This window comes from Sminthopsis crassicaudata, chromosome 3 (assembly GCF_048593235.1).
Source record: "Sminthopsis crassicaudata isolate SCR6 chromosome 3, ASM4859323v1, whole genome shotgun sequence".
Taxonomy (NCBI): Eukaryota; Metazoa; Chordata; class Mammalia; order Dasyuromorphia; family Dasyuridae; genus Sminthopsis; species Sminthopsis crassicaudata.
The window spans coordinates 549,513,487-549,538,685 of NC_133619.1; the positions used below are offsets into that span (position 1 = coordinate 549,513,487).

The following is a 25,199-nucleotide window of genomic DNA, read 5'->3' on the forward strand; positions in this document are numbered from 1 at the left end:
CATCCTATATTCAGTACCTCTTGTGTATTTAACAGGACATCTATGTGGTGTAGCAGATACTATGTCGAACCTAGAGTCAAGGAAAGTTGAATTAAAAACCTTGCATCCCTGGGCAAGTCTCCTTGTTTTCTTTATTTTTTTTAATTATAAAATAAGGATAATGATAGCACCAACTTCACTTGTAAAGCATTCAACAGTGCAGGCACCTTACCAGGTCCCCTTCCCAAAGAAATAAGATATTTAAATGGACAAAAGAGGTAATAACAATTATTGTAGTAGTTTGGATAAGGGTAAATGTCTTTTTGACTGTGAGAATGAAGGAAAGATATATGGAAAAGGAAAAGTTTTATGAGTTTTGAAAGATCTGTACAATCTAGTCAAAATTTTTGTCATTCACAATAACGATATCTAAGATAACAATCATTATCATCAAAATATCTACTATTTTCATAGCATTTTAATGTTTATAAAACATTTTATGCATATCTCATTTTATAACAACCCTGAGAAGTAGGTTCTATTATTATCTCAATTTTATAGACAAGGAAACTGAAATAGGCAAATGTTAAGTAAATTGCCTGAGATCACACAACTCTGCAGACATATTTAATATAAGTCATCTTGATTCTAGGTCCAGTGCTTTGTCAATTAAATCACCTAGGTGTCACAGTATGATGCGCTTACTATGTGGGCATTTGAATAGATAATATATATATATATATATATATATATATATATATATATATATATGCAAAGTAAATAAAGGTGATATGATGGGGTATCACCAGAATTGTAGAAATAGAAATTATTTTATAGAAAAAATGTTATTTTATAAGTAGCTTTTGTTTTGAGCTCTGAAGAAAGCTAGGGGTTCTAAGGGATGGCGAGGGAGAAATGATATCACACATGGCACATGGTACATTGTACTAGGTATAAAATCAAGCAGTGAAGCATCCATGTAAGGAAGAGGAAGAAGGCTTCTCTGGCTGGATTATAAAGTTCATGAATAGGAAGCTATGAATGACTTCATTGGATTAAGTAGGTTGCAGCAGACAGTGAAGGATTTTATACTCTCTTTATAATACAGTTCTCCATAATATCTTGTTTTATTAGAACTTAGTAATGATGTTTGACAAAATATGCCTGTAGATCAGGAGCCCTAAACTTTTAAAATCAAATTTGATAACTATTTTTCACTGTAAATAGTTTTCTTGGTAATCATATGTATTTTGTTTTATGAATTTTAAAACATTATTTTGAGAGTCAATAGAGTTCATAAAACTGCTAAAAAGTTTATAACCAATAAAAAAGTTGAGACCCTCCTATATGTCCAGCTAAATCAGAAGCAGTACTGAATACTATTTGAGGTTAGAAGAGGGAAAGGATAAGTCTACCTGGATGAATCATGGAAGGATCGATGGAGAAATTGGTATTTAAATTATACCCTGACAGATTAGTGGGATTTGCATAAATCAGAAATAGAAGATATATGTGTTGGAGGTAAACCATGTGGGAATTGATACTAGATATGGAGTGTGATAAGACCAAAGGGATTGGAATGAAAAAATCATGTAATTTTGAAAATATAGTCCATAGTCCCCTTTCAGTGAAAACAATATGGATGAAAGTAGGCTTGACTTAGAAAAGTTGGGTAAATACAGCCTTTGGAAGCTCCTGAATATCTAGAAAATATCGATTTTGATCTACAGGCAACAGAGCCAATGATTGCTGAAGTGATATAAAATTTGATCAGTGATTTAGAAAGACTGATCTTAGATTATTTTAATATGATGCAGTGAATGAAGAGGGAGTTATAAGAGGGATGAGTGTCAGGAGGTGGATGCAGCTATTGATGTTTATAAAGTTGGTTTTGATAAATGGTGTGATACTAGAGTGAATACAATGTGTTGAAATTTATCCACATATATATATATATATATATATATACATATATCCTAGTGATCCTTGAATTTAATAAAGTCTTACTCAAAAAAAGGGGCTTAGCTTATACAATTGTATACTTTCCTTACTCTAAACTTCATGGTTCAGTGTTGAAAGTTCACACATTTATAGCAACTGACATTTATATGCTTTAGAACTCTAATAGTTTTTTAGTTGATTCTCTGGGATTCTCTAAGGATACCATCATATCATCTGCAAAGAGTGATAATTTGGTTTCCTCATTACCTACTCTAATTCCTTTAATCTCTTTTTCTTCTCTTATTGCCAAGGCTAGTGTAATGTTCCTTATTTGGTTTTCTTTTTTTTTTTTTTTTTTTTTGTAGTTTGTCCTTCATTCTTTTTTTTTTATTATTATTATATATATATATATATATATATATATTTTATAATATTATCCCTTGTATTCATTTTTCCAAATTACCCCCCCTCCCTCTATTCCCTCCCCCCGACGACAGGCAATACCATACATTTTACATGTGTTACAATATAGTCTAGGTACAATACATGTGTGCGAATATCATTTTCTTGTTGCACAATAAACATTAGAATCCGAAGGTACATGCAACCTGGGCAGACAGATATTAGTGCTAGCAATTTTCATTCCCCTCCCAGTGTTTCTTCTCTGGGTGCAGCTACCCCTGTCCATCATTGATCAACTGGAAGTGAGTTGGATCTTCTTTATGTTGAAGATTTCCACTTCCATCAGAATACATCCCCATACAGTATTGTTGTTGAAGTGTACAGTGATCTTCTGGTTCTGCTCATTTCACTCAGCATCAGTTGATTTAAGTCTCTCCAGGCCTCTCTATATTCCTCCTGCTGGTCTTTTCTTACCGAGCAATAATATTCCATAACCTTCATATACCACAATTTACCCAACCATTCTCCAACTGATGGACATCCATTCATCTTCCAGTTTCTAGCTACAACAAAAAGAGCTGCCACAAACATTTTATCACATATATGTCTCTTTCCGCTCTTTAGTATTTCTTTGGGATATAATCCCAGTAGTAGCGCTGCTGGGTCAAAGGGTATGCACAGTTTGATAACTTTTTGGGCATAATTCCAGATTGCTCTCCAGAATGGCTAGATTCTTTCACAACTCCACCAGCAATGTATTAGTGTCCCAATTTCCCCACATCCCCTCCAACATTTGTCATTATTTGTTCCTGTCATCTTTTATTTGTTCCTGTCATCTTTATTTGGTTTTCTTGAAGTCTTTGGGAACAGCCTTCCTTTTGTTTCAGTACTCACCACAAGGATAGCCAGGTGTTAAAGTCCAAATTCTTTATTGCCTCCTTGCCTGAGGCCTGGCTGGCTTTCTTAGAGGCCTTCTGGAGTCTTGGTTTCAGTGGAGAAACTGGAGGAAAATCTGCCACCACGATGATGTGAGAAGGGATGAATGAATCTGAGTCCAAGGGCTTGTGCTTCAGCCTCCAGTCTCCTTGTCTTCCCTGCCTCTCTCTCTGAGCCTCTCAGTCCTGGAGCCTGATTGAAGATCGAATTGAATCTCTCTCCTTGGTTGTGAGAGCTTGAGCTCCTACTTCCAGTTCTCTTGTCTTCCCTGCCTCTGAATGAACCTAGCTGAGGCTCCTAGTTTATATGCTCCACACTGAGGAAAAACCAATCATTATATCACTAGGAAACCATTGTTTGTTGTAAGATTAAATCAATCACACTGAATTTAGAAAACGATTAAGCACCATGCTAAAGTAGATAACCATTGTCTTTATCAATTACACTTAGTACCTTATAAGAATACTTGTTTCAAGTTCAGAGTTCTGGTCCATAACAGGTTAACATTTCTAATACAATGTTAAATAGCAATAATGATACTGGGCTGTTAGGATTCTTACAAGGTGCTAAGTCACTGGATAGAGACAATAATTATCTAATTTAACATGGTTCAGTATGATTGATCTGACCCTACAAGGAGATGTTATAGGCCAGAATGTGAAACAAGGTACTGAGTGGAATTGAGAAGACAATGGTTAAATCTAATTTGGCATTGATTTAATCCTACAACAAATTTCTTAATTATAAAATGATTGGTGTGTACTCAAGTGTGCAGCATATAAGCAAAAATCTCTCAGGGCCAGAGAGAACTTCAGGACTTTGGGAAGACAGCGAGAGGACTTCAGGAGATTCAGAGTCAAGATTCATTCCAACTAACATCTTTGCGATGGCTGGAGACTGAAGAGAGAGAACAAGAGACTGAAGCTGGCAGAGACAAAGGACTGGCGACAAGAGCTCTCAGGGAACCAAGGAGAGAGATAGGTTTCTAAGAAAGCTAACCAAGCCCAAGGAAGGAGACAAGACTTGAAGGAGAAAATAAATTAACTCCTGGCTGCATTTGAGATTATTGAATTGAACTGAAAGGAAGTCTGCCTCCAGAAGCTCCCCAAGAAATCTGCTCCCAGAGAACGATTATATTTTTTAGAGAAGAGAACACTACACTGAGCAACCTTGTTTCAGTCCTCCTCTTTTTGGCAATGATGTTAGTTTATCACCATTACATATGATGCTTGCTGATGGTTTTAAATAGATTCTAATGACTATTTTTGAGCAAAAGTCCATTCCTATATTCTCTGGTGTTTTTAATAGGAATGGGTGTTGGATTTTATCACATGCTTTTTCTGCATCTATTGAGATAATCATATGGTTTTTGTTAAATTGATTATTGATATAGTCAATTATGTTAACAATTTTTGTAATACTGAACCAGCTCTGCATTCCTGGTATAAATCCTACTTGGTCATGGTGTATGATCCTGGGGATGATTATCTGTAATCTCTTTGAGAATATTTTGTTTAAGATTTTTGCATCAATATTCATTATGGAGATTGCTCTATAATTTCTTTCTCTGTTTTTGTCTTACCTGGTTTAGGTATCAGTACCATTGTCTGTATCATAAAAAGAGTTTGATAGGAGTCCTTCATTCTGTATTTTTTCAAATAGTTCATATAGTATTAGAGTTAATTGTTCTTTAAATGTTTGATAGAATTCACATGTAAATCCATATGGTCCTGGGGATTTTTTTCTTAGGGAGTTGATTAATACTTGTTCTATTTCTTTTTTCTAAAATGGGATTATTTAAGTAATTTAATTCCTCTTCTGTTAATCTGGGCAAATTATATGTTTGTATGTATTTCTCCATTTCATTTAGGTTGAAAAATTATTGGCATAAAGTTGAGCAAAGTAACTCCTGATAATTGCTCTAGTTTTCTGCTCAATGGTGGGTAGTTCTCCCTTTTCATTTTTGAGATTAAAATTTTGATTTTTCTTTTTCCTTTTTCTCATCAAATTAACTAAATATTTTTTTTATTTTGTTATTTTTTCATAATTTTATTTATTAATTCAATAGTTCAAGTTTGGTATTTGATTGGGGATTTTAATTTGTTTTTTTCTAGCTTTTTTAGTTACAAATCCAATTTATTGATCTTCTCTCTCTATTATATGCAAGTAAGCCTCTAGAGATATACAATTTTCCCTTATTACTGTTTTGGCTGTATCCCACAACTTTTGTTATGTTGTTTCATTATTGTCATTCTCTTGGATGAAATTATTAATTGTGTCTATGATTTACTCTTTCATCCATTCATTCTTTAGCATGAGATTAGTTTCCAATTTATTTTTGTTCTATTTTCTCTGGCCCTTTACTGAATGTAATTTTTATTGCATTATGATCTGAAAAAAATGCATTTACTATTTCTGCCTTTTTGCAATTGAATTTGAGGTCTTTATGACCTAATATATGGTCAGTTTTTGTATAGCTTTCATGAACTGCAGAGAAGAAAATGTACTCCTTTTTGTCTCCATTCAATTTTCTCCAAAAATTTATCATATCTATTTTTTCTAGTATTCTATTTATCTTTTTAACTTCTTTCATGGTTTGATTTATCTAGTTCTGAAAGCAAGATTGAGATCTCCCACTATTCTAGTTTTGCTTTCTATTTCTTTTTGGAACTCTCTTAACTTCTTCTTTAGGAACTTAGATGCTACATCACTTGGTCCATATAAGTTTAATATTGATATTGCTTCATTACATATGGTACCTTTTAGCAAGATATAATTTCCTTTCTCATCTCTTTTAATCAGATCAATTTTGGCTTTTGCTTGATCTGAGATGAGGATGGCTATCCCTGCTTTTTTTTTTTCTTCATCTGAAGCATAATAGATTCTACTCCACCATTTTAACCTACTCTTTATGTACCACACTGCTTTAAATGTGTTTCTTGTAAACAACATATTGTGACTTTTAATATAGTCTGTTATCTGCTTATGTTTTATGGGAGAGTTCACCCTATTCACATTTACAGTTAAAACTACTAATCCTGTATTTCCTGCCATCTTATTAACCCCAAATTATACTTTTCTCTTTCCTTTTCCCCTTTCCCTCTTCTCCAGTATTTTACTTATGAGTATGACTTGCCTCAAGCAGTCCTCCCCCATTAGAGACCTTCTCCCTTTCTTATACCCTTCCCCTACTACTTCTCTTTCCCCTTCTATTTAGTCTACCGCTTACCTTTTTTTCCCTTCTGCTACCATTTTTCTATAAGATGAGAGATGTTTCTTGGTGAAACCAAATATATCTGGTATTCTTTCTTTGGGCCAAATCCGATGAGTGTAAAATTCAAACAATATTCATCACTCTCCCTCCCTCCCTTCTTTCTGTCAATTATGTTTTCTTTGCCTCTTCCTGAAATGTAATTTCTCTCATTTTACCTCCACTTTCCACCTTTTTTTCTATTTCAATCCCTTTTCCATCTCTAGTTCCTTTTTTGTATTATAACAGTAAAATCACATTATACATGTATTCTCAATGTATATACTTAACAGAAATACAGTTCTCAAGAGTTTTTTTTTTTCTTTTTACCTTTTTGTGCTTCTCTTGAGTTCTATATTTGGAGGTCAAATTTTTTTATTTAAATCTGGTCTTTTCCTCAAAAATACATGGAATTCACCAGTTTCATTGAATGTCCACCTTTATTGCATACCTTTTGACACATACATATTACATTCCAAAGTTATCACAGAAAAAAGAATAAACATTGTTTAAAACATATTTATAGCAGCTCTTTATGTGGTGGCAAATAAGTGGAAATTGAGAGGATGCCAATCAGTTGGGGAATGACTACACCAGTTGTGGTGTAAGATTTAGTTTTGTATTGTATTTCAGAAAACCCTGCAGTTTAATGAGTAGTGGGGAAACATGACTAAATCTGTACTTTAGGAAAATCATTTTAGTGACTCAATGGAGGATAGATTGGAGTGGGAAGAAATTTGGGGCATACAGACTCACCAGCAGACTGGTGCAGTAATCAAGGTGATAAGAATCTTCCTGAAAGTGGTGGGTGTGTCAAAGGAGAAATGGGATACATTAGAGACATCCTGGCAAAGAAGAAAGCATCAAGGTATTGGATATCTCAAAAATATCTTGAACTTAACATATGCAGAATTGAATTCATTATCTTTCCCTCCAAACTGTTCTTTCTTTATCACTTCCCTATTACTTTTGAAGATACTACAATCTTTCTAGTTATCCAAACTCACAACCTATATATATATGTCATCCTTGACTCTTCATTCTCACTCAAAACCCATATCCAATCCAATGACAAGTTCTGTCATTTCAAACTTCATAATATATGTACTATATATTCCCTTCTCTCTTGTAATGCTATCACTTCAGGGCAGGCTCTCATCACTACATCCCTGAAATGTTAATAGTTGTTCTTCCTGTCCTGGCCATACCATATTCTTCTTTGATGACTCCCAATGGCTATCATGTTCAAGGTCAAATATGAAGTCCTTCACAATCTGGATCAATCCTATCTTTGCAGTCTTTTTACAAAACTCTGCAATTCAATGCTACTGCCCTCTATATTGCTTCTTAAACAAAAGAAGGGGCATGTTCACTGGCTGTTCTACATCTCTTCCTTAATGTTCCTTCCTTAAATGTTCTTCCTTGTCTTCACCTCCTACCTTCTCTGGCTTCGTCATTGTCTCAGTCAACCTGAGTTATAAGTAAACAATTTGTATTAAATAGTAGTAAGCAAATTTATTTATTGTAGTAAGCAATTTTGTAGTAAGCAAATTTAAACAAGATGGGAAAGTAATAAACAGAATTTTAGTACTAATGAATTTTCTTTTCTTTTGTATTGATCAATATATTTAAAAATTTCTAAGACATTACTTTATGAATCATGTTGGGAGAGAAATATCAGAGCAAAGGGAGAAAAACAATGGGAGAAAGAAAATAAATGAACATAGCATGTTTAGATTTATATTCAGCCTCCTAGGTTCTTTTTATGGATGCTGATGATGTTTTCAGTCCAAAGTCTATTGGGATTGGTTTAGATCACTGAATCATCGAGAAGAACCAAGTTTTTATAGTTAATCATCACACATTCTTGCTGTTTTGGTGTATTTCTGGTTCTGCTTGTTTCATTCAGCATCAGTTCATGTAAATATTTGCAGACCTCAGCTTGTTCATCATTTTTTATAAAACAATAATATTCCATTATCTTCATATGCCACTATTTATTCAACCATTCCTCAACTTATGGAAATTTACTCATTTTCCAATTCTTTGCTACCACAAAAAGAGCTGCTACAGACATTTTTGCACATGTGGGTCTTTTCCCCTCTTTTAAGATTTCTTTGGGATATAGATCCAATAGTAGCATTGCTGAGTTAAAGGGTATGCACAGTCTTATAGCCCTTTGGACAAAATTCCAAATTGTTCTCCAGAATGGTTCAATCATTTTACAACTCCACCAACAATGCATTAATGTCCCAGTTTTCCCACACACCATGTTAATCATTATTTTTTCCTATCATCTTAGCTAATCTGAGGGGTTTGAGTTGGTACCTCAAAATTGTTTTAATTTGCATTTTGCTAATCAATAATGATTAAGAGAATTTTTTCATATAACTATAAATGACTTTAATTACATCATCTCAAAATTGTCTGTTCATCTCTGTTGACCATTTAACAATTGTGGAATGACTTGTATTCTTATAAATTTCACACAGTTCTTTTTATATTTTGGAAATGAGCTCTTATCATTATTATTAGCCATAAAGATTTTTTGCCAGCTTTGTACTTCCCTTTTAATATGGTTTCTGTTGGTTTTGTTTCTGTAAATACTTTTTAATTTAATGTAATTGAAATTATTCTTTTTGCCTTTCATAATGTTCTCTATTTCTTCTTTGGTTATAAATTCCTCCTCTCTCCAAAGATCTGATGGGTTCTCCTAATTTGTTTATGGTATCATTCCTTATGCCAAGTATCCATTTTGACCTTATTTTGCTATGGGGGTGTGAGATATAAGCTTATGCTGATTTTCTGATATATTATTTTCCAGTTTCCCCAGCAATTTTGTCAATTTTTTCCCCAGAAGCTGGAGTTTAAGCATTTATCAAATACTAGATAGTTATAGGCTTTGATTATTGTGTCATGAGTAATTAACCTATTCCCCTGACCTATCACTCAATTTCTTAGCCAGTACCAAATGGTTTTGATTACTGCTGTTTTATACTATAGTTTTAGGATTGGTACTGCTAAGACACCATCCTTTGTATCTTTTTTTTTTTTTTTTCATGAATTCCCTTGATATTCTTGACTTTTTTTTTCTTCTGGATGAATTTTGTTATTATTATTTCTAGTTCTATAAAGTAATATTTTGACAGTTTGCTTGGTATGGCATTGAACAAGTGGACCAATTTAAGCAGAATTGTAATTTTTATTCTATTTATTTGGCCTCGCCAAGAACAATTGATATTTTCCCAATTGTTTAAATATGACTTTATTTGTGTGAGAAGATTTTGTAATTGTGTTAATATAGTTGGGTTTTTCTTGGCAGGTAGACCCCCAAGTATTTTCTTTTGTCTGTAGTAATTTCAAATGGAATTTATCGATCTCTTGCTGATGGACTTTGTCAGTAATATATAAATTTGATGATACTTTGGATTTATTTTATATTCTGCAACTTTGCTAAAGCTGTGAATTGTTTCCAATAGATTTTTGGATGATTTTCTAGGATTCTTTAAGTATATCACCAAATCATCTGCAAAGAGTGATAGCTTTATTTCCTCATTACCCATTCAAATTCCTTTATTTTTCTTTTCCTATTGTTAAAACCAACATTTCTACTACAATGTTGAATAATAGTGGTGATAATGGATATCATTGTTTCACCCCTGATCTTACTGGGAATGTGTCCAGCTTCTCTTCATTACAAATAGATAAATAGATATAGTTGATCATTTTAAAGAAAGTTCACTTTATTCCTGTGTTTTTAATAGGGATGGGTGCTCTATTTTGTCAAAAGCCTTTTCTGCATCTGTTGAGATCATCATACAATTTCTGTTGGTTTTGTTACTGATATGGTCGATTATGGTAACAGTTTTCCTGTTATTGAACCAGCTCTGCATTCCTGGTAGAAATGCTACTTGGTCATAGTGCATAACAAGTTGCTATAATCTCTTTACTAATATTTTAGTTCAATTTTTTTCATCAATATTCATTAGGGAAACTTCTGTTTTAACCCTTCCTGATTTAGGTATAAATGCCATATTTGTGTTAGAGAAAGAATTTGGCAATATTCCTTCTTTACCTATTTTTTCAAATAGTTTACATAGTATTAGAATTAATTGTTCTTTAAATTTTGGTAGAATTCATTTGTGAAGCCATCTCTCCCTAGAGATTTTGTTTTTGGGAGTTCATTAATGATTCTTTTAATTTATTTTTCTAACACTGGACTATTTAGGTATTTTCTTTCTTCTTCCTTATTAACCTCGGCAATTTATTATTTTTGTAACTATTTGACCTTTTCAGTTAGATTGTCAGATTTTCTGCCAATTGGGTAAAATTGCTCATCATTTTTGCTTTTATTTATTTTTCATTGGTGGGTAAGTTTACCTCTTTCATTTTTGGTGCTGGTGATCTGTTTTTTTTTTTTCCTTTCTTTTTTCCAATCAAATTAACCAAAGGTTGATCTATTTTTTTAGTTTTTTCATAAAACCAATCCTTAGTTTTATTTAGTATTTCAATAGTTTTCTTACCCTCTATTTTATTAATTATTCCCTTGAGTTTCAAAATGTTCAATTTAATATTAATTGGGGGTTTTAATTTGTAATTTTTCTAGCTTTTTTAGTTGCATGCCTAATTCATTGATTTCCTCTTTCTCTATTTTATTCATATACCAATTTAAAGATATAAAATTTCCCCAAGAACTGCTTTGCCTGCATCCCATAGGTTTTTATATGTTACCTCATTATTTTACTTTTCTTGGTTGGAATTATGGATTGCTTCTAGGGGTGTAAACAATTTAAACATTAAATATGTATTTTCCCCCTGTTTACCTTTCTTTCATTCTCTTGAGTACTGTGTTTGTAGATTAAATTTTCTGTTTAGTTCTGTTGTTTTTCAATAGAAATGGTTGAAAGCCTCTTAATTCATTGAAACTCCATCTTCTTCCCTGAAAGATAATGCTGAGTCTAGCTGGGTAGTTGATTCTTGGTTATAAGCCTAGTTCCTTTGCCTTCTGGAATATGGAATATGATCCTTTATTGTAGAAGCTGCCAGCTCCTAGATAATCTTGACTGTTGTTCCTTGATATTTGTATTTGTGTCTGGTAGCTTGCAGTATTTTTTCCTTATAGTTTTACAGTTTTAGAGTTTTGCAGTAATGTCCCTTAGAGTTTTCCTTGTGAGATATCTTCCCAGAGCTGATCAATGGATTATTCCCATGGGTATTTCCCCCTCTGGTTCTAGAATATTGGGGCAATTTTCTTTAATAACCTCTTGTAGAATGCTATCCAGGCTCTTTTTCCCCCCATGGCTTTCAGGTAGGTCAATGATTTTTAAATTGTCTCTTCTGGATCTATTTTCCAGTTCAGTTGTTTTTCCAATGAGCTATTTCACATTTTCTTTCATTTTTTCATCCTTTTTAATTTGTTTGATTGATTCTTGTTGTCTCATAAAGTCATTTGTTTCCATTTGCCCTTTTCTAGTTTTTAATGTGTGAGTTTCTTCAGTTACCTTTTGTATCTCTTTTTCCATTTGGTTAAATCTATTTTTAAGGAGTTGTTTTTTTCACACAATTTTCTTTTTTCCTTTTACAAATTATTGACTCTTTCATGAATAGCTCTCATTTATTTTCTCATTTTTTTCTTCTACCTCTCTTATTTGCCTTTTAAAGTCTTTTATGAACATTTCCAAGTAGGCTCCTTGAGCTTGAGACCAATTTATCTCACTCTTTGAGATTTCTTCTGTGGACATTCTTTATTTGTTTGAATTTGTGTTTTATCAACACAGTAGCTTTCTATGGTCATGGTTCTTTTCTGTTTCTTGATCATTTTATTTCCTCTTCTTTGGATATTTCTTCTTTTTTTTTTTAACTTTTAAAGTGGAGCTCTGCACCTGGGGTAAAGGTGGCACTGTTCTAAACTTCCTGAGAAGCTCTGAGCCTTGCCTTTGAGCACAGGGACCATTGTGTTTGCAGGAGGTATCCTTGCCTGCCCTGTTCAGGAAACTTACTGGTTTCCTAGAGTTTGCTTCTCATCTGTGATTGAAAGCTGTCCCACTGATTTGCTTCTCTACTGAGCCAGGCTTGAGGGTCTTAGTTGCTGATTTGCTGTGATTAAGACTTTCTCACCAGTTTTCCCAGAGTCTATCTGACCTGGGCTGAACATCTTTTTAACCTCAGTGAAACTGATCTTTCTTGAAGGGTTTTCAGTCTTTTTTGAGCTGGAGTAGTTTCATTACATCAGATTATGTTCACTGGCTTGGTTTCATGTAGTTTTCAAGGGAAACTGGGAGAGCTCAAGCTGCTTCCTGACTGTACTCTGCCATTTTAGCATCCCTGGAACCCTCCAAAAATCCTGATATAAGATTTCCATGGACAACTACTGTACATAGTAACAACAACATTGTAATAATGATTAGTTGTGAAAGAAATTCAAAGTTACTCTGATCAATACAATGATTCATGACAATTCTAGAGTCATGTTGAAACCCTTCCATGGAGAGAATTGATAAGTTCTGAGTGTAATTTGATCCATTATTTTTCTTGTTCTTTATTTTTCTTATTTTTTTGCAACATGGTTAAAATGCAAACATGTTTTACATAACTTTATATGTGTAATGGTATAATTTTGCTTACCTTCACAATAGGAGAGTAGCAGGTTGGGGGAAGGGAGGGAATGTGGAACTCACAGTAAAAATGAATACTAAAAATAAATGTAAGAAAAACAATATTGAATCTTTCTGGAAAATAATAACTGGCTCTACCTCAAACGTTGTGTGGCATACAATTTGATATAATATTAATTGATTTTCTTTTCCCCTTTGGCGAAACATTCTCATGATAGATAAATTGAGACTATGAACCTTACAAGTTGAAGTTGGATAGTAGCTAGGTTTATCAAGAGAGAGAGTCCCCTAAGTTTCTGGAAAGGGGATTTTTAGAAGAATTCCAAATTCAGTTTTTATTATATAGACTTGACATGGAAATTTATTGCTCTTGATGTTAAATACTATCATTTTTTGCTGTGTACATATTATTTTTTCTTATTTTATATTTGTTTAAAATGAAACAAAGTACAATACAGTTTAAAAAATAATTTCACACCCAAGAGGATAAAAGACTTTATACCATCATCATGTCACATATCTGACAGAGAGTACTCTTTAAAACAAGATGAATTTTCTTTGGTATTATTCAAAACACTTAAAGCTGAACTTCTAAATGTCAAAGTTATGAAATTTAAGATCACCAAGAACTCTATGATAAACTGATTGTAGCATTTTCAGAGTTAAAAAAAAAGTCAAAATATTAGAGAATCCTATCTATAATTTTTTTACTTACAATTGGGTGGACTTCTTTACATCGAGATGCACCTATTCTTCTAAAAAGAAACTTCTGTCCTTCAGGAATGGAACCCCTGTGAAGAAGATGAGAAACACTGATCATTTATTAATCTACCACAAGGAAATCACAAAAAATCCCATAGAATAAAAAAAAATTAGAAGACAGAAAGCTAAAAAATAGAAAATAAGACATAGGATAAGAACTATGTTAAAATAATTTTGTCACATCATCTGAAGATAAAAATTATCTATCTCATTAGAGATAGAAAGATTTTCTCAGAGCATACTATTGCCTAAATTTATAGGATCATAAAATGCTAAGGGAGTAAAAAAAACACTTTAGATAGTTAATCAAACTTTTTTCATTTTAGAGCTAAAGTAATTGAGATACAAGGAGAAGTTACATAGTCAGTAGCAGAAATCATAGTAGAGTTCAGAGTTCCCTATATTTTTCTATATACATATATATATAACTATATAGAATATATATAGAGAGCTATATAGAATATATATATTATATATATATGTATATTAGAACCTCAGTTCTACTAGATTTTACTCACTGAATTTTTCAAGTTTTTTACTATACTTGCAATATCAGAAGATCTTTGTAATGATTAGAACATTTTTAGAACATTCAATAATTGCAGAATACTTTCATCTTAAATATCCAAATTATGGAATGATAACAATTTCCTTTTGACAGATTTAATTCAATTCAGTAAAGTCAATAGGCAAGGCTTAGTGAGAGCTAATAAATTAAGAAGAACCATAATGTAACAAAGTGTTGGTCCTGGAGGCAGAAGGTCTGGATTCAAACCCAACTCTATGGTTGAGAGTTTTGTGACCCTAATATTTAGGGAAGTGGGTAGAGACTTCTTAAAAGAAACATGCTTTTTGTCATCATTTCATTTTTGCCTGCAGTAACCCATGCAAATTATCTTTTAAAGACATTTAGAAATTATGATTTGAATTGATTTGGAGTATATATGATATCACTGAGACAATTATGACTATTTCAAGTATTAGCAAAATTATAATATATTATTTTGAATCTATTACTTTGAAAGATCTGATTTCATTTTTGTAGTTACCCTTCTTCCTTCAGTGAATGCAAATTCCAAACAATATTGACTTTGTAGACAGGCTTCATAGGATCCTGCAGCCTGAAACTCCAAAACCAAACTAAACAAAAATCTTTCTTATTTCGGTGCCATGCCTTTTAAATATGAATGTTTCTAAACTTATTTTGTTAATGTACTGTGTTTCTTCATCTTTTTTCCCTATTAAAACTTTTTTTTTTATTTTCAAAGCATATACATGGATAACTTTTCAACATTGACTTGCAAAATCTTGTGTTCCAAATTTCCTCGTCCTTCCTGTCATCCCCTCTCCTAGATGTCAAGTAACCCAATATAGGTTAAACATGTTAAAATATATGTTAAATCAAATATATGTATACATATTTAATTATCTTACTGTGCAAGAAAAATGAGATTAAGAAGGAAAACAATGAGAAAGAAAACAAAATGCAAGCAAGCAACAACAACAACAACAACAACAACAAAAAGATGAAAATGTTATGAGCCCACACTCAGTTCCCATAGTCTTCTCTCTAGTAGATGGCTCTCTTTATCACAAGATCATTGAAACTGGCCTCAATAATTTCATTGTTGGAAAATATCATATCCATCAGAATTGATCATTGTATAATCTTGTTGCTGTGTATAATGATCTATTGATTCTGCTCATTTCAGTTAGCATCACTTCATGTAAGTCTTTCCAGGATTCTCTAAAATCATCTTGCTGATAATTTTTATAGAATACTAATGTTCCATAACTTTTATATATCATAACTTATCCAGCCAATCTCCAACTGATGAACATCTACTTAGTTTCCAATTTCTTGCCACTATAAAAAGGACTGCCATAAACATTTTTGCACATGTGGGTCCCTTTCCCTCCTTTAAGATCTCTTTGGTTTATAAGCCCAGTATAATGTGTTTCTACATCTTGATGATTTGAACTTGGCAGTAAGTGACATAGCTTTGCTTCACTTCCAAGTGTTAAAAAGCCAAGATCATCAATATATTATAATAAAGTTCACTCTTGAAGGATCTCCAACTTGATAGGGGATTACCAGTGTGTTCTGTTGGAGTAGCCTTTAAGTATCTAAGGTCTCCACCATGAAACAAGGAGTATCTATGGCAAGAATATATTTCTCTTCAATGTTTTTTTTTAATTAATAGTGATATTAACTTTCTTATAGTTTTGTACTTAAAATACTTTATACAATTTCCCTTTTGATACAACACATAAAATAACATATACATGCTATTGTTGCTATTGTTATTGCTATTACTATTATTAGACTTGTATCTTTGTTAGTAAAATAGTTTCCCCTTTACCTCACTTTACAGAATAGTGAACCGAGTATCAGAAAAGTGAGGTGATTTTAGAGGAAGTTACATAGAGAGAGATTTATAGACCAGACAAACAAACAAAAAAAGCACAGAGCTTAAATTCTATCCCAGACAACTAATAGTTCAAAGTCTTTTATAATTTAGCACCTCTACCTTTATAATCTACTTAAATCTCACATTATCCTTCTTCATGTACTCTTCAATCCAGAAGCATTGTCCTTGTTCATTCTTAAACAAGACACTCTATAAACCAACTCTAGGCATTTAGCCTAGCTGTCCCCTTTGCCTTTAATGTCCTCCCTTCTAATCTCTATATCCTTGCCTCCCTGCTTTCTTTCAAGTCACAGCTAAAATTTTACTTTCTGCAGGAAACCTTTTTCAATCCTTCTTCAGTCTATTGTCTTCCCTCCATTGATTTTTTTTTTTTTTGCTATTTGTTTATGAATTGCTTTTACTTAATTGTTTACCCCAAAATATTGTTCACTCTTCAAGGGCACTCTTGTCATTTTTTTTTTTTGGATCCCCAAGACTTAACACTGTGTTTGACACATAATACACACAATAAATTTGTATTAAGTAATTGATGCATATTATTTAAATTATCTTAGTCTCAGTTACCTGAAAAATAACGTGTGAATAATAACATAGAAACTTCTGAGGGGAAAAAATAACTCAAAAATTCCTTCCTTTGCAAACTTTAAAATGCCTTATAAATACTAATTATCATCATTATTATCAGCAGCAGCAGCATTAGTATTAATAGAAAAAGTCACATAAATAATGTGTTAAAGCTGATACTGGTCTTGAAGCTCTCAACACTGCATCTTTTATTACTCCATGTTGCCCTTCCTATAAATTTTGGGTTATAGATTTAGAATTTGCATTGTAAATGGTGTGAGATCAACTAGTTCAGAATCATTCATTTTACCAATGAGAAATATGAGGTTTAGAGAGATTAAAGGACCTACCTATGATCACACAGCTAACAAATGCCAGAAGAATGATTCAAACTCAAGTTTCTTGCCCCTAACTTTACTTCTCTCCATATTGTCTACATATTATGGCTTCACTATTCAATAAGATTCACTCCACTGGCAAATAGAATTTCAGTTCTAACTCTACCTTTCACTAATAGATGAGTTGTTTTTTTTTTCCTTCTCTAGATGGATACTATTCCCCTCATAACTACCATTCCTTTCTATGTTGTGTTTTCCTTTTAGAATCTAAGATGAGTGTAGATTTTTTTGTTTGTTTTTATATTTTTCCTAGGAGTTTGCACAGTGCTTAGCACATAAAAAAGCATATGTTAAGTACTTCATGAAAGTTCTACCCTCTATTTATCTATTTATCTATCCATGGCATACTACCATTCAGTTTATCTTGACTAAGAAAGATAAATTGTTTCAGATTAAATGGAAACTCAAACTCTTTATTCAATACTTGCCTCTCTCTATTGAAACTGACAGAAGAGAATCAGTTTATCTATATGATTAGAGGAGAACTGAAAGCAGTCATTTGGGAGATGTAGCCATAATATCTTTTTTGGTAATGGCAGAATAGACAACTAAGTAGTATAGTGGATAGAGTGACAGACCTAAGTCCAGAAGAATCTAGTGCAAATATGATCTCAGCTACAATTTTTTAGCTGTGTGACACTGGGAAATTTGTTTAACCTTTTTACCTTAACTTTCTCATCTGCAAATTGACTGGAGAAAGGTACAACAAGCCCATTCCAGTATTTTTGCCAAGAAAACTTTGAAAGATGTAAAGGGCTGAAACTCTGAATAGGTGCACAGGAATCAGACAACTGAGTACTTGAAGCTAATTATCTACTGGCAAATACTCTTATTATCATATGTTTGAAAAATGGCCTTTCTCACTATTCTGTGCTGGATCGATCTTTTGGTGTATACAGATAATTGTAGGAGGGATTAGGGGGTGGAGTAAAACAAGCCAGAGTCACTTTGGAGGATGAAGAGGAGAAGGGAGGTTTGTGGCAAGCCTCTAGGAAGTTTGTCTCCTTTACTTCTCCCCCTAAAGACCAAAAACTTTTCCTTATCCTGACTCTGGCAGATCCTGAGGTCAACAGGGACATACCTCAGTCTTCACAAAAAGATATCATGAAGAATCAGATATATCTGAAAACATCTAAACAAAAATAACAATGACAGTTTGATAGTGAACTACATAATCTCTACCATATTAGATTTTTGGACAATAATTTTGGAGAGCATATTAAAAAGAAAAACAGAATTAAGGGGGTTAGAAGTCAGGTCATATGAAGATTGGTTGAAATAGATGATTATGTAAACTTGGAAAAGAGAAGAAAATTGGGCTCTTTTTGTAGTAACAACAAACTGGAAAATGAGTAGATACCCATCAATTGGGCAATGGCTGAACAATTTATGGTATATGAAAATAATGGGATATTATTTTTCTATAATAATGATGAACAAGCTGATTGTGTAAAGGCCTGGAAAGATTTAAGTGAACTGATACTGAGATAAACAAACAAAATCAGAAATGGTACACAACAATAGGAAGAATATGGGATGATCAACTATGAAAGCTTGATTCTTCTCAGTAGTTCAGTGATCCAAAGCAATCCCAATAGACATCAGACAGAAAATGCCAACCGGATTCAGAAAAAGAAATACTCCAAAGAATACACTAAATATAAAACAGGACATGGCATATTCACTTTTTTCTCTATTTTGTATCTCACCTATGGTTTTTGCTTTTTACTCTGATTTTTCTCTCCCAATATGATTCATAAAGTAATGTATATTAAAAATGAATAAATTTACTATATGTATAAAAGGAATATGATAGATATATTCAACTCTGAACTACCTGATATTGTGTGGAAATGGAATTCAATAAATTCTGTTTCCAGAAGACAGATTTAAGAGGAAGAGAGGAAAGTTATAGAGGTAGTCAGATACTTCATTTGAGGAAAAACCCCAATCCAAACCAAATTAACTATTTGAATTTTCCCAAAATGGAATTAGCTGCTTTGAAAAGCAGTTCTTCCTCCTCAACATAATTCTTCAAAGAACAGCTGGATGACAACTTCTTAAAGTCCTAAAAATGGTCCATATTTGGGAATAGGTTATATTGACTTAAATCAAAACTCCTGTCTAATTACTGGCTTCTGAGGAATATTACATTCTAATTCAGACTAATGCTATTTTAAAACAGATATACACATACACAAAAACAAAAAACAAACAAACAAAAAGAGTTCCATTCTTCTAGATCAATAGTTCTTAACTTAAACTCTAAATTGTGTGTTTATGTGTGTAGTGTATATGAATGCACATAGATTCACATGTAGAGATAGACATAGATATAAATATCTAAGTATCTACATACACATATGTGTATATTATAAATATTTTCTGTATGTATGTATATATATATATGTGTGTGTGTGTGTGTGTGTGTGTGTGTGTGTATAATTATTTTTATTTCCTCTGCAATTCTATTTTAATCATCTTTCTGAGGATTCTGGGAAGATGGCAGAGTAAATTGGTAAATTTCAAGCTCTCCAGATTTCTGATACAAATAGAACAAATTTGTGCCTCAGGGTCAACATACACTGGTGAAAAATGATAAAGAGTTGGGACAGAACAGGGGTTCTCCAAGTACAGTTTCAGATCTGAAGAAAAAAAACTTAGAACAGGGATTAACCCATGTGAAGTTCAAACATCTCCAGACTATCTCCATAAAACACCACATGGGGAGCCTTGGGGTTAACTGGGTTTGGCTGAAGTCTCTGTAGGAACCATATAAACTTTCACCTCCTGGAGACTTGGAGTTCTTGGTTTGAGGTTCCAGGTCAGAAGGAAGAGATCAAGTGAAACTAGAGGTTCCATCCCTACAATACATGATTAGAGGTGCTTACATTGATAACTCTTATTTTAAAAAATGAATTGTCAAAGAAGAAATAACCCTACAATAGAAACTTACTATGGTAACAAAGAAGACTGAAGTTCATCTTCAGAGGAGGACACTAAAGTCAAAAGAGCTTTTTCTACCCCAAAAGAGTAACATGAAATGGTTTCCTTCCCAAAGAGAATTTATATAAGTATTCAAAAAAGAATTTAAAAATCAAATGAGAGGCATTGAAGAAAAGAAATAAAAACCATTAAAAAAATCCCAAGATTTTGAAAAAAAAAAACAAGTTAACCAATGACTAAAAAAAGATATAGAATCTTAAAGATGAAAATAACTCTTTGAAAATTATAATCAGGCAAAGAGAAGCCAGTGAAGCTATGGCCAAGAAATAATGAAACAAATTCTAAAAAATGAAAAAAATAAGAAATAATGTGAAACATAAGAAATATGACAGATCTAGAGAATATATGGAGGGAAAATACAAGAATAATTCTCCTGCTTAAGGTTATAACCAAAATGAAAAAGAACCTTGACACAATAATGCAAGAAATAATCCAAGAAAGTTGTCTTGAAGTGATAGAACATGAGAGGGAAAAAATAGAAAAAAATTCAATGATCAAATGAGATCCTTTGTGGAAATCCCAAAGAAATATTATTGTTAATTTTCAAAATTGGCCAAAGAGGATATTTTTTCAATAAACAAACAAACAAACAGAAACAATTCAAACGTGTGGAGCTACAATTAGAGTTGTACATGACTTAGCAGCCACAAGAAAAGACTACAGGTCCTGGAATCATAGCTACCAAAAATCAAAAGAACTGGATCTGGACAAAAATATCATATCCAGCAAAATTATTCGTAATCTTAAATGAAAAAAAAAAAGGACATTCAATGAACTTGCAGATGTTCACGACTTTCCATCAATGAAACCTAAACTTAATAAAAAATTTAACATTTAAGAACCAATATCAAAGATCAAAATACAAGGAACTGAACATGGACAAATGGGAAATGCATATCATATGTTTAAGTGACATCAATAACACCATAATTTAAAAGGAAGATTGGAGCAGAGTTAAAGTAAATAATAATTATGCTATACAAATGAGGTACAGAGGAAGGCTTGTAGATCTGAAAATCTATTCACATTGGGAATAGGTTAAATAGGCAATACTACATATATAACTCAAAAGATATAGTATCTTCTAAAACCTATAAATAAATAAGGTGGGGATGGGGAAGCAAAGGGTGAGGGAAGAAGATAAGGGAGAGATCCAAGGATGGGGGGAGGTTAAGTAATAGCAAGGCAAATTGAGGAGTAGAATTAAAGCAAATATTTTGCAGACATTAAAAGGTATGTATATGTATATGTATATGGAGGGGTATATACATACATACATACATATATATATATATATATATATATATGAAGAAATAATCCTTCTGAGAAAAGATCCATAGGCTTCACTAGTCTAGTCATCATGATTTAAAAAATAAAAGTTAGAACCTTTTCTTTAGGATCTCATACTCAGCTATGAGAATAATATTATGATAAATGGGAAACCATCAACTACCCAAAAAGGCCCTGAATCATCATGTCCCCAAGAATTTCAAGAGGGTAAAGGGGATGGCAAGTAAAAGTAAAAGTAAAAAAAAAAAAAAAAAAGGAAAAGGATTTCCACTGTAAGGCACAACATGACTGCCAATAATTTTAACTTTCTCTGGCAAATAGAATGTGTGAGGAGCCATATTCCCCTATATTAGCAAAAGTGGAAGAGAAGTTATAGAGCATATACAGCATTTTTACTGCTACCAAAAAGGCAAACTTTAGAAAAAAGAGCAAAACAACTTATGTTCTATCTCATTAGATCCATTATAAATAGCTTCCCAAAGATAAACTTTCTTTCCTTCCCATCCTAATCTTTCAGTTCAATATTCTGATCTGGAACTTCTAATACGCCTTTTCTAAATACTTATTTTTATATTCCTAATAGAACATTTTTTTTATGATCACACCCAAATTACTTTCCACTCACAGACCCTATGCAGGGAGAGTTATATTGCTATTTATAATAGCTGATATAGAAATCAGGGTTTCAAAGAACTCCAAAACTATCTTGCTATTTCTTATCTGTAAGTACATCACTCCTTTCACTGCACCTCTTCCTCTGATATCCCACTGCTCACTAAACATTTATCTTCAGTAATTTACATCATCAAGCATAAATGCAGATGTAATCTAATCTCAGAACATTGGAATTAGAGGCAAGAGGAATTGATTTCTGGTTTAATTGCGGACTTCTTGGAGGAGTCATGGAGGAAAGGAGAAAAAAGTGTACAGCAGAGAACAAAACAAAATCTACAAGGAAATAAAGCAAATAAAGACAGCTCTGAACAAAATATGTAATATTTATTATATAGGCTTTGTTGGAATGGAAATTTATTGCTTTATGTTTTTAATACTTTCATGTTCTACTGTAAACATAAAAAAGAAAGAATTTTACATAAATGCATGACTGAATTAGGAAAAAATATTCCTTAGAAAAGGAAGAAAAAAATGTCAAGAAATTAGTAGTTCTGGATAGGTTCATTACCCTACCCCTAAGTGGTTCTTTTTTTAGAAAACATCTATGTGAATGAGAACAAAACATTTGTATTTGTCACATAGCAAATAATAAACAATGAGGGTGAGAGGGTCTTGTCAATGAGAATAAAGACTGTCTTGTTTTTAGATACTTTATCACAGAACTATTCTTCATAAGTAAAAGATATTTGAGGATTCTTAAAAAAAAAAAAAAAAAACAACTGACTAATGTAATTAATGAACCACTGTTAGAAATCTGTGAAAGATGAGAGATTAAAAGAGAGGAGCTTGAAACACTAGAGAAGAAAAGACAACTTGTCTTAATGTTTAAAAGAGGGAGAAGGAGAGAAGTCTGAAAGTTACATGATGCTATATGACTTATCTGATAGATGCTTGGAATATACACAGATAAACAAAAAGATAGATTGGTAGAGAGATGGAAAATTAGAGAGACAGATAAATACATACACATACACAACCTACCCCTCCATATACATATACATATACATACCTTTTAATGTCTGCAAAATATTTGCTTTAATTCTACTCCTCAATTTGCCTTGCTATTACTTAACCTCCCCCCATCCTTGGATCTCTCCCTTATCTTCTTCCCTCACTCTTTGCTTCCCCATCCCCACCTTATTTATTTATAGGTTTTAGAAGATACTATATCTTTTGAGTTATATATGTAGTATTGCCTATTTAACCTATTCCCAATGTGAATAGATTTTCAGATCTACAAGCCTTCCTCTGTCCTCTAATGTTTCTGTATCTATTCTTCCTCTGCACCTCATTTGTATAGCATAATTATTATTTACTTTAACTCTGCTCCAATCTTCCTTTTAAATTATGGTGTTATTGATGTCACTTAAACATATGATATACATTTCCCATTTGTCCATGTTGAAGGTAGGGGAAGGATATTCTTCAAATTATTCCTAAAATTATAATTATGTACAAGTGAAATGAGCTAGTTTGGAAAGAAATGCATTTTCTCTCTCTCAAAAAAAATAAAGACTGGGTGACAATGAAAGGAATATTGAAAACGATATATTTTTAGTTAAACTGTATTGGTTCATCACTAAATCCTTTACAATTCTAAACTTACATGAATAATCTGGTACGGAGAACATAGTTCTAGGTTTTTAGTTGTTTGAATTTGATTCAGTTTGAATGCTAATTCAGCTCTTTCCTCCCTTTTTGATCTTGGATAAATGACAAATGCTTTGAATCTGTTTCCTTATCCATAAAACAGGGATATTGGAATAGCTGGCCTATATGTTCCCTTTCTACTCTAAATCCAAGATCTTAAATTCATAGTAGAAGTTACCACCATGCTAGTCACATATCATTATCATGCTATTTGATCTTAAAACTTTACCTCTATGTTTTTTGCTTTCTCATCTTAGAAAATGAGAAATTTGCATAATTTCATGGAATTCTTCTTACTCCATAATGCTATACTATGTTACATCATTTTATATTCCGATGGATCTTATTATGTTATAATGAATTTTACTAGTCTAATGTTCTATATTTTATTATATTTTACTGTTCTAACACTTTATATCCTGAAGCACATTGCCTCCCTGACTTCCTATGTTTTTTTTTATTCTAAAAATCTGTGTTCCAATGTTCTTTCCACTTCATAGATCCTAAATTTTGTCATTCTGTCTTCCAAGGCCCCTTTCTGCTTGGACATTCCATGACTTACTGATACAACAAAGGGGTATAAAATTCCTTCTAGCTTTCACAGACTATACTCAATGTTCAAACATTTTCCATTGCAAAGCCATTTATAGTTTGTTTTTTTAATGTAAGCTATCTTTATACATTTTAACTGATTTTCTTGAACCAGCTTTCAATATCAAACTTTATAATCTTTAATTGGACTTGGAAAGCTCTCACTATTAAGGCAATTCATTTGGCTGAAGACTGAGGAGTCAAACTTCCATTAAGGTTTCTATTCATTTTTCCAAGTTCCTCTTTTAATGACATTTGTTCTGTTATCTATTCATTCATTACAGAAATGTATGACCACTCCAACATTTTCCTTCCACAGACTGAATTCATGAACAAAAGAGACAAAGGGGATCCCAAGAGAAGCTGTTTGTTCATGCCAACTATATAATAATGAGCTCAATAATCAGCTGCTGGTCTTTTGTTATTATGCCACCAAAGGAATATCATGAGGGATTAATCCATTAATATAACAAAGGAGCATATCTGTGGTTCTTATCTATAATTAATTATGGGAGGAGGACAAAAGATTTTCTTGGACAAGAGTGAACTGTTAAAATTTAGGAGGAGTACCATACAATTGCTTCTGGGTCCTGCAGACTTTAACACTCCATTGCTCCCCATTGATGCCATTTCATTGTCATTTCCTTTTACCATTTGAAACAGGAGGACAAGGAGGAATGTATGTTTTTAGGCAATAGTGAGGCACTGG

General features: G+C 32.5%; 1 long non-coding RNA gene across 2 annotated transcripts in view; it reads right to left on the reverse strand.

The window, feature by feature from the left end:
* Positions 1-25,199, reverse strand: part of LOC141563455 (uncharacterized) — a 1,961,515-nt gene that overhangs the window by 212,055 nt on the left and 1,724,261 nt on the right. The window contains exons 7-8 of one of the 2 annotated variants that reach the window (XR_012488424.1): positions 13,838-13,913; positions 13,133-13,199 (exon numbers count right to left, since the gene is read on the reverse strand). This is a non-coding gene — a long non-coding RNA (uncharacterized LOC141563455). The remainder of the gene's footprint in view (positions 1-13,132; positions 13,200-13,837; positions 13,914-25,199) is intronic. The other variant, XR_012488423.1, reaches the window with a different exon arrangement.